Consider the following 13,782-nt stretch of genomic DNA (forward strand, 5'->3'; position numbering starts at 1 on the left):
AAGGGAAGAAGGGGAAAAAATCGTATTTCAGATAACAAAATAGACAAGAAGAAAGCAGTTTGCTATATTACCTGTACAGCTGTGACTACAGCGGTGTGATTTGTAGCATACATGCTACATTCTGTGATTCAGCTAACAGTAACTGCAGTTATTCTTTACTTTTGTTAGCGTATTTTGAAATACTTTAAAGATATGCAACAACATAAGCAAGAGATAACAGTGAATGTGGAATAAAACCAGCTTTCCCTTGTGAAACATTTCAAGCCCTATCAAGACTACCAAGTGTTACCCTTGCTCTTCATTTACCATAGGTGCAAGACACCATTAAATACTTTTACAGAAGCAGCTCATTGAAATAAATAGCAGAAAACCCTACATGTCCCATTTGGGACTTCAAATCTTGCAGATGAGCAGCATTGCTGGGGACACAAACAATTTTAAAACTGTTTGAAAAACTTTTCAAACACCAGAACACCTCCATTGAAATGAATGGAAAGAGGTGGATGATTCACCCAAGGATCATGTTTTAATTGCTAGTCCCATCGTGCTAAAAGTATCGAGCAATTCATTTACTCAAATATGAACACTTATCCCAACACACAGCAGGCAGGTAATAACAGTTTGATTTCATCAGCATAACCCTCACCAAACTATGAGCACTTTATGCTGGGGATTGGATGGGCTTAGCTGGGGCTGATACGCAACTGCAGGGGATGGATATATGCCTTGGTTAAAAGCAAATCCACACATTGGATGTATCACTCATTCTTTGTAGGATGTATGGAACCTTTCCAACATATTATGGACCGATATTTTTAATTTCACATCAGAAGAATGGGAGGCTGAGTTCGCCTACAGGAACTGGTGATCGACAGAGATTCCCCTTTATGCAGTGCGTGGTCTTGTTTGGTCTAAACACAATGGGAGAACAGTCTAATGTGATTTCAGACCCTTGCCCCTTTCGTCACTAACCTAGAGATGTTTGTGCATCAAAAGGAAGAACACACAATGTGCACTCAACCAGACAGAGCCGAACTGCCTGCAGCCAAAATACAAAAGATTGCATATGTGTTTTTTTTGTTTTTTTGTTTTTTGTAGTATAATCATTCTGTCATGTATAATGGATGCACAGGCACAGTTTGAGCTTTTGAAAACCTAAACCAAAGCTTTACTTTATTCCTGTAAATCTCACTGGTTTCAAATTGACACATTCTCTTCTGCCAGCAGCACATTGCTTAGCAATGAAATTCCACGGCCCAAACAGGATTTTGAGACCTCAATCATAGTTTAAAAATAGATGGTTATTAATATTTTTTGTTATTGGGGGCGAGAGGTATGAGATACAAAAGCCTTAATACATCCACATCACCTAAGGGGTATGGGAAGCAAGACACCAAATAACAGATAACCCCCAGATTCTGTTCTTTTTCAGGTATAACTAACTAATATTGAGTTAATATTAGTTAGTCTTAAGACTAACTAATTAATGTTAAGACTAACTTTTCCAGAGGTCTCAGAGTGGAAGAAGTTAAAGGTGCTGAGACAGGAGGTAAAAAATATCTGGATGCAGAAGAATCTGGTTTGCACGTTGTCCTGCACTAAGGAATTAATTAGGCAATAATTTTGCCTAATTTAGTCTATTCAAGAGTGTTTATGGCTCACAGTAACATCATAGATCAAATCACCTCGAGTACGTGGCTTGTTTTCTTCACAAGATAAGCAGAAATGTAACCCTTGTTTTACAGACAGGGAATTATTGGGAACAACAACAGCAAAGAAGAGAGAGACTGGATGACGTGGCCCATATCAGCCAGGATGTCTCTGGTGCAGGTGGGAATGAGCCAGATATCTCTCTCTTTTAGATGCTGTAAGAACCACAGTTCCTTTCCTAAAAATGAAAATCATATTTTCATACTGATGAGTCTGAGCTGCGGTGTCCAAATTGTAATCAATGCTCTGGATGTCTGGTGTCTAGGGCATTCAAAACATTACTTCAGCATGATTCATTACAAAGAATGAGGCCAGCCACCTCACTCAAATCTAAATTCTCAATTTTTGAAGTGGTCAGTACTGAACCTCTGGCTCTGATAGCGCCTGCCCAGATGCAGTGAGGTCTCCTTTGTGCCACCATTGCCTTCAAGCATTCCAAACAAGTGATAACAACCTGTATGTCTGGGAGCTGGTCGCAAGACATCCCAGACCTATTCTGAACAGGCACGGCGCAGTAATAGCCCACATGCAGCAGTAATTTCAGCCTCAATGAGTTTTTAAGGCTCAGCCTTGTAGGGAGAAAATTCCACCAGCACAGCCACTACAAAATTATCCAGAAGAGGGAGTGCATAGCATATGTACATGTAAATTGGTATGTTGCTACACTGTCCTCAAACTCAGTGCAGATCATGGGGGCTCAGCAAATGTGCAGCTTGATATCAGACTCGGCCACATGCCCAGCACTACACACTGCTCAGCAAAATACCTACTGCACAGCTCATCCAACAACATCACTCCTCTCTGCTGGGTGCTTGCAGTTGGAGATTTTCTTGAACATTTTAAATATATATATATACACACACACACTTTTTTTTGCTTTCTGACAGGCTTGCCTTACATAATGTCTTGCTAATCAAGCTATTCTCAGGCAACAATTTAAGTAAATTTGGTTACAAGTCTTTTACAATCACTCTTGTTTCCTGACATAAGTAATTCACAAGAAATGCTGCAGAATGCAAATGTAAATTTGTAAATTCACTTTTCGTGAACAGTAGTTTTCCCAAGTACAACATCCACTTAGGTTATTTATTTAAAACAACAACAAAAACCAGAGCAAAACAGTACCCAGAGTGTTGTAGGTGCCCTTGACAATTAGAAACGCAGCTGACTACAAGAGCAAAGCCACAGGCAACCTTACAGTAGTTAATCAGTTAAACCTAGAGCATGAAAAGGAAGCAAGAAATAGGCATGCATATTAAAACAAGTTTATAAATAAAACAATTTTGATGATGTTTTCATGTTTTTCTTAGTATCTGTATGGACACATCTCCTCTCCCTTCTTAGCACATGCTGTTCTATATCCTACACAGTGATGTTCTCTTTATATTGGATTAAATCTCTGACCTTGATTTGACTTTTCAGTTTGCTTATCTTTGTCCTCTGTAGTTAAGAAGAAAACAACAACAAAAAAAGAAGGCATACCTTCATTTTGAAAGGACTGAATGGCTACATTAACTTTGTTTAGCTCCTAGTAATAGTATAATTAGTAACAGGAGTCCTTAAGTGATTATTACCTGTTTTTATGTGCCTCCCTTACCAAACACTACTTTTTTTTTTTTTTTGATGACTTCTACAGATTATTAAGAGCTAGTATTTTGTTGACTTTTGTTACTTGTTAAAAAATGAACTTCAAGGTCATTGCAGCTTCTACAATATATTTTGTTGTTATGGTTTTGAAAATAAGCAACTTCCTATGTAGTTCAGTGAATCAAATTTTGAAGAGGAAAAAAATGAAATGGAGTTCTTGACAGTGCTGGAATCAAACAATTCTATCTAAGTGGGCTAAAAAGAAAGTCAGCACTGTAATTTATCAGTACAATATACTGCTTTATCGTGCTCAACAGGCACTCTTTTTCTACAAAAGCAAAAACCAAAATAGCAGGTTCAGGTAACAATTCCTCCTATCTTCAGCAAGTTAAAAAACTGAAGATGTCACCAGCAGTAACTTGTAACATATGAGCATTGTTTCATCTCTGTTATCAAGCCCTGGAAGTTGCAGGCCCAGGTCCTGACCAGTTTTACCTGATCTGCAATTAAACAGCAGAGCAGTAGAAGCCTGAGGACAGCACAGGCGTGTCTGTGGGGCAGCTGCAAAGTAGGGATATCCCTCACAATTGCTCTCATTGAGCAAATTACTTCCTTAGAAGACTGAGAGAAGAGGCTCTGTGGCTCCTCCTTTCACCTGTCCCCAGTGCAGTGAGTAGTTTTCTCACTGTGCATGTAGACTGGCCCGTGTTGCAATTCCCAGCCAAGTGTCTGACGGCAAGGTCATACCTGCCAACTGGGAACTTGAAGGTTTTCCAACTCCCAGAGGCTGTTCAGGGCAATAATCACATCCAGAGCATGCCGGTGCCGAGGACACAGGTGAGCCCTAAGCGATAAGGGAAAAGGTGTTGTTCAACAGTGATTTAACAGCTGCTGTCCCAGGCAAGAACTGGCAGAATAACTATGGACATCTGGAGAGTACATAAAAATCCCAATCTACGCATTTTCCCTTTTTATAAGCCTAAAGCAGTAGCTACTGCCTAATGCTACTAAGGCAGTAGTACGGAAAGAGATCTTCCAAAGAGCTTTTCAGGAGACAGCAAGCAACAGATTTCATTTTCCTTTGCAGACAAAGTCATTCTGAATTGTTTCCATGACGCCCCAGCACAGGAAGGACTGGGCACACATGGCTACTTGCACCACAATGCTTGGCAAAGAGAGTAACTTTTGTTAAAAGGCGTCCTAAAGGCTAATAAACCACGTAATAGTCTGCATTCAAACATATAGTAAAATTACCTACCTACATTCAGTTTATCAGTTTTATCAACTGAATCAACCCTCTGCTATAGTAGCTGTGAAATGGCTGGAACTTCAAAGTCTTGCTGCTAATAAAGGCCCCCCCAAAACAAAACAAAACAAAACAAACAAACAAACAAACAAAAACAGGCCCTCCTTCGCTAATACGTATTCCTTATTCAAACAAAAGAAGGTAATGGCAGTAGGTGAGACCTGTTGAATTACTAGTGTCAATAAGAACAGCCATGGAAAGTGGAAAATGACGACAGAACTAGAGCTGTGTGGCACACAGCTGAGAGCCTGGTGTAAAGCAATGAACTACCGTCACCTAACTTTCATTTCATCAAAAGACAAGGGTATGTTGTTTCTTTTACCACCTGTCCCAAGGAGTGGTTTGCTGATCTGCTAGAAGCTGCATCTGCTTCCAAAAATAACCATTTGTTATTCTACTTAATGGTTGAGCTAGAGTACAGCTGGGAAAAAAAAAAAAAAAAAAAAAAAAAAAAAAGTCTACACCATGGTAGAATCCAGGGCAAGCTTTTCTATAGCAGTTTCCCATGAGGAGAAAATAAGTCCTTTCTTGTTGACCAAAATTCTGGACTAAAGTACAGAAAGAACAAAAGGCTACAGAATAAATATCTCCTTGTTACACAAACCAGGCACTCATTAAGCTTAACTTAGGAGCTGAAGGTCTCTGTATAACCACTGCAGTCTCCAGGGCTTCTCAAAACATCTTAAAGACCTCTCTCCTTCCACTGAGAAAGGGTATCTTGGTTCATAGTTACAGCAACGCCTTCCACATAGAGTAGTTTTTCGGAATACCTTTCAGTTTGACCTACTTCAGTTTCTTTATTCCTTAAGTTTTTTTTCAGGGATTTGCATACACATATTAAAAGCAGGGTAATCTATTTACCTATCTGGTCTGATAAGAAAATTAATTTCCTGTCATAGTAGGATTTTTATTTTTAAATAGAAATCCACGATGCCAGCAGAGTAGCCAAAGATAATGAAATGTTCGTAAGCCCTGGGCCCCTGACTTAAAGCCAAGGAGATACTAACGCTGACAGTCCGTATTTCAGCTTTCTTTTTAAGAAGTTGTCAAGTAAATGTAATGTGTCTAGAGAGATCCATAGCATATTTGAGGTCCCAGGTGTATGTTTGAAGAAATAACTATCAGATTTCAATGTCCCTTTTCCTTCATAGCCTCCAAATAAACAGCACACAGAAAGGTTATTCCATTAAAAGATAAGAAAGAAAAACAACAGAAATTCCTGATGTTTGGTTGTTTGCACATCCCTATCTCACATGCTTGGAAAGATCACAAACATCAGATGTGTTATTGTTTCTGGAGAGGGTTTGTGTGTTTGTTCCCCGGCCCCATTTGTTTTTTTTTTTTTTTTTAAGGAGGCCACAGCTTTACAAGCTCACAGCAGCGACTCCACACACAAAAATCTGTATTTTTCTGGTTTTGGGGGAGGCTTTTTTTTTTTTAATTCATTTTAAACAGTTCATTTGCTAATTTGCCATTTCCAGAATGACACAAGACATTCAACAAAAGATCTGTGCCTTACCCACAAAGCTTAGGCACCAGTGTAATGAAACAGAACAACTAGCAATTCGATTCTCCAAGCAAGTTTGTTATTCCAGTTCTGCAATAGGTCTTTGATTTTAGAGAAAATCTTCTCTCATTGCAAATCTCCTCAAACTACCAGTTCAGCAATAGACTCACAGAATCACAGAATCATTTATGTTGGAGAAGACCCTTAAGATCATCAAGTCCAACGATCAACCTGACACTGCCAAATATCAATGTATCTGGGGAGCAGCAGCATGCGGGACCCATGGGAAGGTGTGATTTTTTTTTCCCCCCTGTAACGTGTAAACCCCATTGAGCGTGTTTCACCTGAGAGTTGCTCCTCAGCAGCAGCAGCATACACACAGCCTGCATCCTGCCAGGAGCAAATGCCAAAGTAATCTATGTAGCTTTCTTACTTCAAGCTGCAGTAAAGTGTGTAAACTTGGTAAAAATAGTAAGAAACAGCAACTAAGAGAAATCCTTGCAAATTTTCTGACTTCTTAAGAGCCTCACACTAGAAGTAGAAAGCAAATGTTCATCAAAGAGATTTGAGAAAAAGCAAAAAGAAAGAGGCATGGCCAAACAGAATGATGAAAGTTATTAAGCAGACACCCTTCAGAAAGCTGAAGTCAGGAAAGACTGCAAAACTGACAGATCAAACCTAAAAAAAAAAAAAAAAAAAATTAAAAAAAAAAAAAAAACACATGCAAGCAGAGAAAATAGTAAGGCAGGCCAAAACAAAATTTTTGAGGAGCAATCCATAAAAGACAGAAATAATAGTACTACTTTTGGAAACATACCAGGAACAGGGTGTCTGTTAAGATGAGTGTCTATAAAATGTACTCTCTACGATCAAATTTATATGGGAGAACAACTGAAATGTTTGTGTATTCATTCCAAAAGAGATTGGTGAGGTTCTGGTGCTGGGATCCTCCTTTCTGAGGAACTCTTATGAGGACCCACTTCAACTAAATTGTCAGTAGAAAGGTTACTGCACAAAGACAGAAGTGAACATTGGGATCATATCCAAGAGTTTCTAAAAGACTGGTGATGGATTCTGCAGGACTTCAGTGGTGTGACCGATGGGTTACTACCTATGCCATAGAAAGGCTCTCTTGAAACTGGAAGTTTAGGAAGTGGCAAGTAACTTAACCAACTTTTAATACAAGTTCTAAGAGAAGTCTGGAAAACTACAGACCAGGAAACCCGGTATCTAAATTATGCAAATTTCATCTGCTGTGAAAGATACAGTTAGTGAATACTTAGACAAATATGATTGGTTGGAGAGACTCAAAAGATTTAATTTCAGGACTAAGATCTTCCAGAGAAACTGAAGTCTGATTAAGTCTGTGTAAGGCACCAGGTCCTGTGATCACATTGCTCTTGCATATCTCTCCTCTGTGGTGGCTGCCCCCCTTCATGTTATGTGTAGACAATTACATGCACTTAACCAATATATTTCATATTTAATTCACTGTTATTGGAGTCTGATCCCCACAAGTTATAACAAAGCATCAATTCTCCTTTTGCACTTTGTTCTAGCCCTGATTGCTGTAATCATCCAGGAAGAACATTCAAAGTTAACTCTTACTGTTACTGGGTGAAAGTATTCATCTGCATGACTATTGCACAGAATTAGACATATGTTCACATGGATAAGAAAGAGTTGGAAACAAGTCCATTCAGCAGCTATACTGCAAATTTTTGAGTAGTTAGATATGGACCCAAGATGATGTAGGCTTGTTTTCTAAGTCAGAATCTAGGACAACAGAGTTCAATGACACTTGATCAAGTCTTTCTCTGTTGCCCAATTTAAAATTCGTACCAGGCTTGATCCATGAAGACAGGTCAATTTATGTTTTTCTCTTCCCTATTGGAAGATACCAATATGAGAACATGCTCATCTATTCTGCCGAGTTATACTTGAATTTTCTTGATTTATGTGTATGAACTGCAATCTGTTATGGTAGGAGAAGTATGAACTTGTTCAACAGAAGAGCTGTGTGGCTACATCCAGGATGCTGAGAGCACCTGGGCCCTTTTATAGTCCTCCCTGTGACTGTGTGTAAACAATTTTAATAGCTGTTATAATTGCACAGAATGAAAATGCACTATAATTGTGTTTGTGACTGTGTATCTCTCATCTGCTATTTCAAAAGAAAAGGGGTGTGGGAAGATAAATACTGTGGAAGTTACTCCTGACATTAAAAGAGAGAGAGAGAGAGAGAGAGAGAGAGGGAGTGAGGGAAACTAATTACAGTAGAAACATATAAACCCTTAGTCATGTGAGTAAACCTTTCCCCTGCAAACAGTTTTATTGACATCAAGATATGCTCCTTCTGTGATTACTTATGTGACCGAGGGCTTGCAGGATTACATCCAAACATTTTTTCAGAAAGATTATGTCTTCAAGATTATTTTAATTGTTTTACCCTTTGTAAAGCAGTCATTCATCTGAAATTCCCTCTAATAAATTCAATTTATCCTCTGTGTTTTGTATTATCTTTCTATGGGGTTTTGGTTACTTTCTTGCAGACATTATGATTTGAACCTAAGGTTTAATTTGGCAGCAAAAGGTAGACTCATTGCAAGATTAGTTTACAGTAAAATAATACAGGTCTGGCTTTAGTTCAGCATTACCAATGATCAGAGTTTATATACTGCCACTCACTGATTTCAGAAAATGCCAGTATCTCTATTTCCATTACAATTATTTGATACAAGATTTCTGTGTCAAATTATTACATCAGAAATCAAGAAATCCAACTTGCAGAAGGCTTTAAAGCTTTTAATATATAAATGACAAAAAGAAAGTCTCCCTTTCCCATATATTTCAATTATATTATGCCTCTATAGTAGAAAAAGCCTGTAGTGTAACAGCACTTAATATATTTCAGTAATTATCATAATAAAGTCACATATCATACCAATACTTGTTTCTACTGAATTTTTAACCTTGTCCCATCTTACGCTATTTTATTAGGAATTATAAAGCAGTATATTTAGAAGGTCATTACCACAATATCAGCTCAAGTATAAATGATTCAAATTATGCACATTGGAAAAGAGAAAGTTTCTAAATTAAAAACTCTACTATCTTCTTGGGCAATTGTTGAAATAGTGTTGGCCCTTTAAAACTGAGTGTATTAAATTATTAATCTACCAGAATACTATAACAGTGAGCAATATTAAATTGTTTACACTATGTCACCTTGAACCCTTTATCTTAAGCAATAAAAGTACATTAGGGTATGCACAAGTTTATGTGCCTCTGCGCTGTGCTCTCAAATACACCAGTTTACCGAGAAATGGAGCAGTTTTTAGTTTCACTCTTTTGTCTTTTGCTGTAATCCCAACGCTTAATTTCCCACTGCCAAGTTTAAGATGCTAGAAAGAAACCCAGACCTCACACTAGTAAGAAAGAGAAGAAGTGCTGCCAGAGCCAATTTTAAAGCATGCAGAAGAAAACATCTGCTCTGGTAGATCTTCCAGAATACACCACACATGGAGCAGGGGAAAATGGCCCCTTGAGGGCTGTTTTGGTTTAATCTAGACACAAAGAAAAAAGCATACAAAGATAAAAGCATCTCTTACCAGATAGGTCATCATCTGAACTCCATTATTCCCCATGGCCATACACAAAAAATTGTTGATCAAGTTCAAAACAGACACAACTCAACATTCCAGATTAGCACTCACTACAGGATTGATACAATTTAGGCCTACAACAGAGAAATGCTGATCAAAGTGGCAAATAGAAATCTGTATCCCAGACTTGCAGTTAGAAATACTTTCAGTTATGCCATACCTAACTCTGTTTCCAGACCTAACATATAAGCAGACACTGAGCTGCAGGAAAATTCTACCATTTTGGAAGTTCTAAGCTGAAGAGGATTCAGACTCCAGATTTTTTCTTTTGAAGGTACAGGATTTGTTCTGTGGGTTTAGGTAATCAACCATTTCCACAATGACCAAAAAAAGGGGGGGAGGGGAGAGAGGGCAGTAGATGATTCAAATACAGCTTTTATACCTAAACAGAAACAATACTAAGGCTTACAACACCAACGCAGGGTGTCAGTCCATCAGAACAATCCCCTGGTGAAAATCCCTTTTTTCAGTGGATATGAAAACTTCAAAGATGTCTGTTGAAAAAATCAAATCTTATCTTGGTGGTGCAAGGAAGTAATTTCTGTGGATGCTTACCTGAACATCTTCCTAGTAGTATCCTTTTCTTCACTCCTTCCTTTATTTCAATCCTACTTGGAGGAAGGAAATGATGCTGAGAAAAAATATCCAGACAGGAAGCTAACAAGACCAAAAAATGTTGTCATTTAGGCAACTGATCAGTGCCACAGAATGCACCTGCAAAAGGGCAAAGAAAAGTACTCAGTAGTTTCTTTTCTCAACTACTCAGCATTTGATTTTATTTTCGTGATTTTTTAAAGCTTTAAAAGCTGTAACTCAGCCCCAAACAGCAATATTCTACATGTAAATAAGAGGAAAAAAATATAAAGTAAATGTGGAAAAATATTTCATAGCACAAATGGGAAAGTACCCTCTTTTGAAGTATCATGCCTTAAAACAATATCTTCAGTGATGTATTTGGGGCTCAAGAAGCAGTGCAGCAGGTCCACCATCCATTTAGGGACACTTGCATGCAGAGCACCACTGCTGGAGCAGTTGGCCAAATGTTTGAAGTGAGCTATTGTATTTCTGCATCAGTCACTTGTTTATTGTCAATTGAATCAATGACTTGTGGTTTTATTCAGGTGGGCAGCCGAGCTCCACCACAACCGCTCTCTCACTCCCCCTCTCCTCAAAGAGGAAGGGGGAGAAAATACAACACAGAGAACTCAAGATTTGAGATGAGAAAGGTTTAATTAAAGAGAAAGGGAATGGGGAGAAAAATAAACAAAAGAAACAGTAAGTCCGCATGGAAGCACAGAGGGGAAAAAAAAATTATTCTCTACTTCCCATCAACGAGAGATGTTCGGCCACCTCCTGGGAAGCAGGGCCTCAGAACGCGTAGTGGTTGTTCAGGAGGAACAGCCCCTCCCCCATGAGAGCCCCCCCTTTTATTGCTGAGTGTGACATCAGGTGTTATGGAATATCCCTTTGGTTGGTTTAGGTCAGCTGCCCTGGCAATGTCCCCTCCCCATCACTTGCCCACCCCCAGACCTGCTGGCTCCTGGGGGCTTGGAAGGAGTCCTGACGCTGTGCCAGCACTACATGTATGCAGCAAGAGACATAACACCTGAGTGATATCAGTGCTGTTCCAGCTACAAGTGCAGAGCACAGCACTGTGTGGGCTGCTACAGGGAAAAGGTGACTCCAGCTCAGACAGACCCAACACATGGCCCTATATATCAAAGTCTCTAATGTTGATTTGTTTTATTTTCTTTTCAATGTTAAGTTGGAACATCTATTCCAGTCATCAGGTAATCTTGCAAAGTACTAACACTGTCATCCATCCATAATAAAATTAATTATGAGAGATCTAAACAGGACAAAACCCAAACATTTTGTAAAAACCACAAGCTTTGCACATTAAATTCTTTCTAATTCAAGTTGTTTAGACTTGACATTTAGGAAAATGTGATCCAGAATGAAAAGGTTCCCCTGAAAAAGATAATCTTTCCAAGCCTAAATTTATCTGAAAATTGCAAACAGCTTCACTATAGGAAGCGGGACAAGAGCAAGATCTCCTGAAATCTGTGATGCTTGTATCATTTCAGGTCAATATAGTTGGTGGAAAACTGACCACCATGTTCTTTCCCTTCCTCTATCAATAATATTTAAATTCAGCTAAAACTGGTTCAAAGACACTGCTTATAGACTATCTTTCTGGACTCATGCTTCAGCTGAACTAATAATTCCTTCTCAAACACAGCATGGCTTATCAGCAGAGCAATCCCATGAGAGATTTCAATGCACTATTCTAAAAGAAAGCATCAAATTTTGAAGATATTTTCCTTCTGGGTTCAACACACTCATTTATATCAATATAACAAAGAAAGCATTTGCTGTGAGAAAAAGCCTTCGCTGTATTATGAACATAATAAATTAAAACTGGCCATTTGGAATTCTAGCCTCATTTAGACCACTAAAATTAATCCACAAACATTTAGTTTGTCCAAACTCTAATGATTTGTTCTTCCTCTGAGCACATTAATGCATTAAGACCGAAAACTCCCACACATACCTCTTTCTATTTACCCACTGGAAACAGAAAAGGGGCCTGAGCTACCAACTGAAGAGTGAGATTTGAACTGCCCCTAATATCAGGAGTGCCCAGTGCAGGGCTTTTGCTGTGGGCCTTCCTCCCATTATCAGGCTCTTTAGTGCCAGACAAATCCTAAGAAGTTAAGATAAAGCTCCTAACCAGATTCAAGTCAGTGGTAGCTTTATATTGAATTCAGATCTACATCCACATCTCTTTGTCCTTTTCACAGCAAATGCAGGGTTTTTAATGAGATTATCATCTGCCTCTGCACAAAGTAGATGCACAAATACCACCAAGCAGTACCATTTTGGGACCAATTTTCAGTCTCAAGGAATGCAACTCAGCATGAGCTCCATAACACTTCACTCCTCTTTTTACAAAAAATACAGTTCCAGTGGGGCCACTTCCACCCTGAAAAGTCAGTTTGCAGAGAAACCAGTTTGGGATTGTCAGTGACTTCATAGAAACCAAGCTGTGAGCTGTCTGTGCCTGCTTGCCAATCCAGTCACCAATCTGCTGTTCATTATCAGCACCTAATAGGCTCAGAGCCAGCAAATAGGAAATAGCAGGTGGAGAGGATGAATTGGAATTAGGGAACAGGACACAAGCCTTTTAAGGCATCCTATTTACAACCACAGAAGAAATTGACACCCAGGCTTTTTCTTCTGTCAAGCCACTGTCTATCAGGAAGTACCTACTGGCATGTTTTCAAACTCTTATATCAAACCCTGTCAAAGAAAGGCAAGCAAGGAAGAAAAAATTTCAAAAGGTGTTAACGTTCATCTACTGACCAATATATTTGTATAACATCTAAATGAAGCAACATGCCAAAGGTTCCATTAGCAAATTAAAAGACTTCCTCTATAGTCCCCAGTTTGCTTTAGATTTCTACTTATGTCGTAAAAAGAATATCTATATGTACCTGATCACATTCATATGTTTTGCAACAGTTCACTTCATGAAATCAACAGCAACAACACCAAAACCAAATATTGATATATTTCCTAAGTCTGAAAGCCCCGTGTGTTTTGGTTTTCTGCCTTATCTGGCCAATACACATGACCTTATAATGAATTATGTGTTTTCCAAAAGTCAATTTTTAATCAACTGCAGTCTTAGTGACCTCCTTTGGAGCATTCAAAGTACAGTCCAGGTTTGGTTTACATATTGATAGGTCACTCCAGAACAAGATCAGTGATCCATGGAAGCATTTCATATGAAATTCAGCCAACAGCATACTCTGCCAGCACCTGACCATACTGAAAGCCATCCTGAGCATGCATGGTAACTACTTTTTCTAGCTGAGCCTGGTCCAGTCTCCCTCCAGACAGTCATCACTCTGTTGCAAGTATATCTAGCTGTGTCTCATGTGATTTCCTCTGGATCCAGGCTGAATTCAGTCCCTGTTTCTCCTAAGAGGTCTTTCAGGTAT

At 38.8% G+C, this 13,782-nt stretch overlaps 1 long non-coding RNA gene across 1 annotated transcript in view; it reads right to left on the bottom strand.

The window, feature by feature from the left end:
• The window catches only part of LOC311440438, an 86,742-nt gene that overhangs the window by 26,091 nt on the left and 46,869 nt on the right, over positions 1-13,782 (bottom strand). Inside the window, exons 11-12 of the long non-coding RNA XR_014695410.1 lie at positions 10,331-10,489; positions 4,045-4,141 (exon numbers count right to left, since the gene is read on the bottom strand). This is a non-coding gene — a long non-coding RNA (uncharacterized lncRNA). The remainder of the gene's footprint in view (positions 1-4,044; positions 4,142-10,330; positions 10,490-13,782) is intronic.

This window comes from Aythya ferina, assembly GCF_964211825.1.
Source record: "Aythya ferina genome assembly, chromosome: 8".
Taxonomy (NCBI): domain Eukaryota; kingdom Metazoa; phylum Chordata; class Aves; order Anseriformes; family Anatidae; genus Aythya; species Aythya ferina.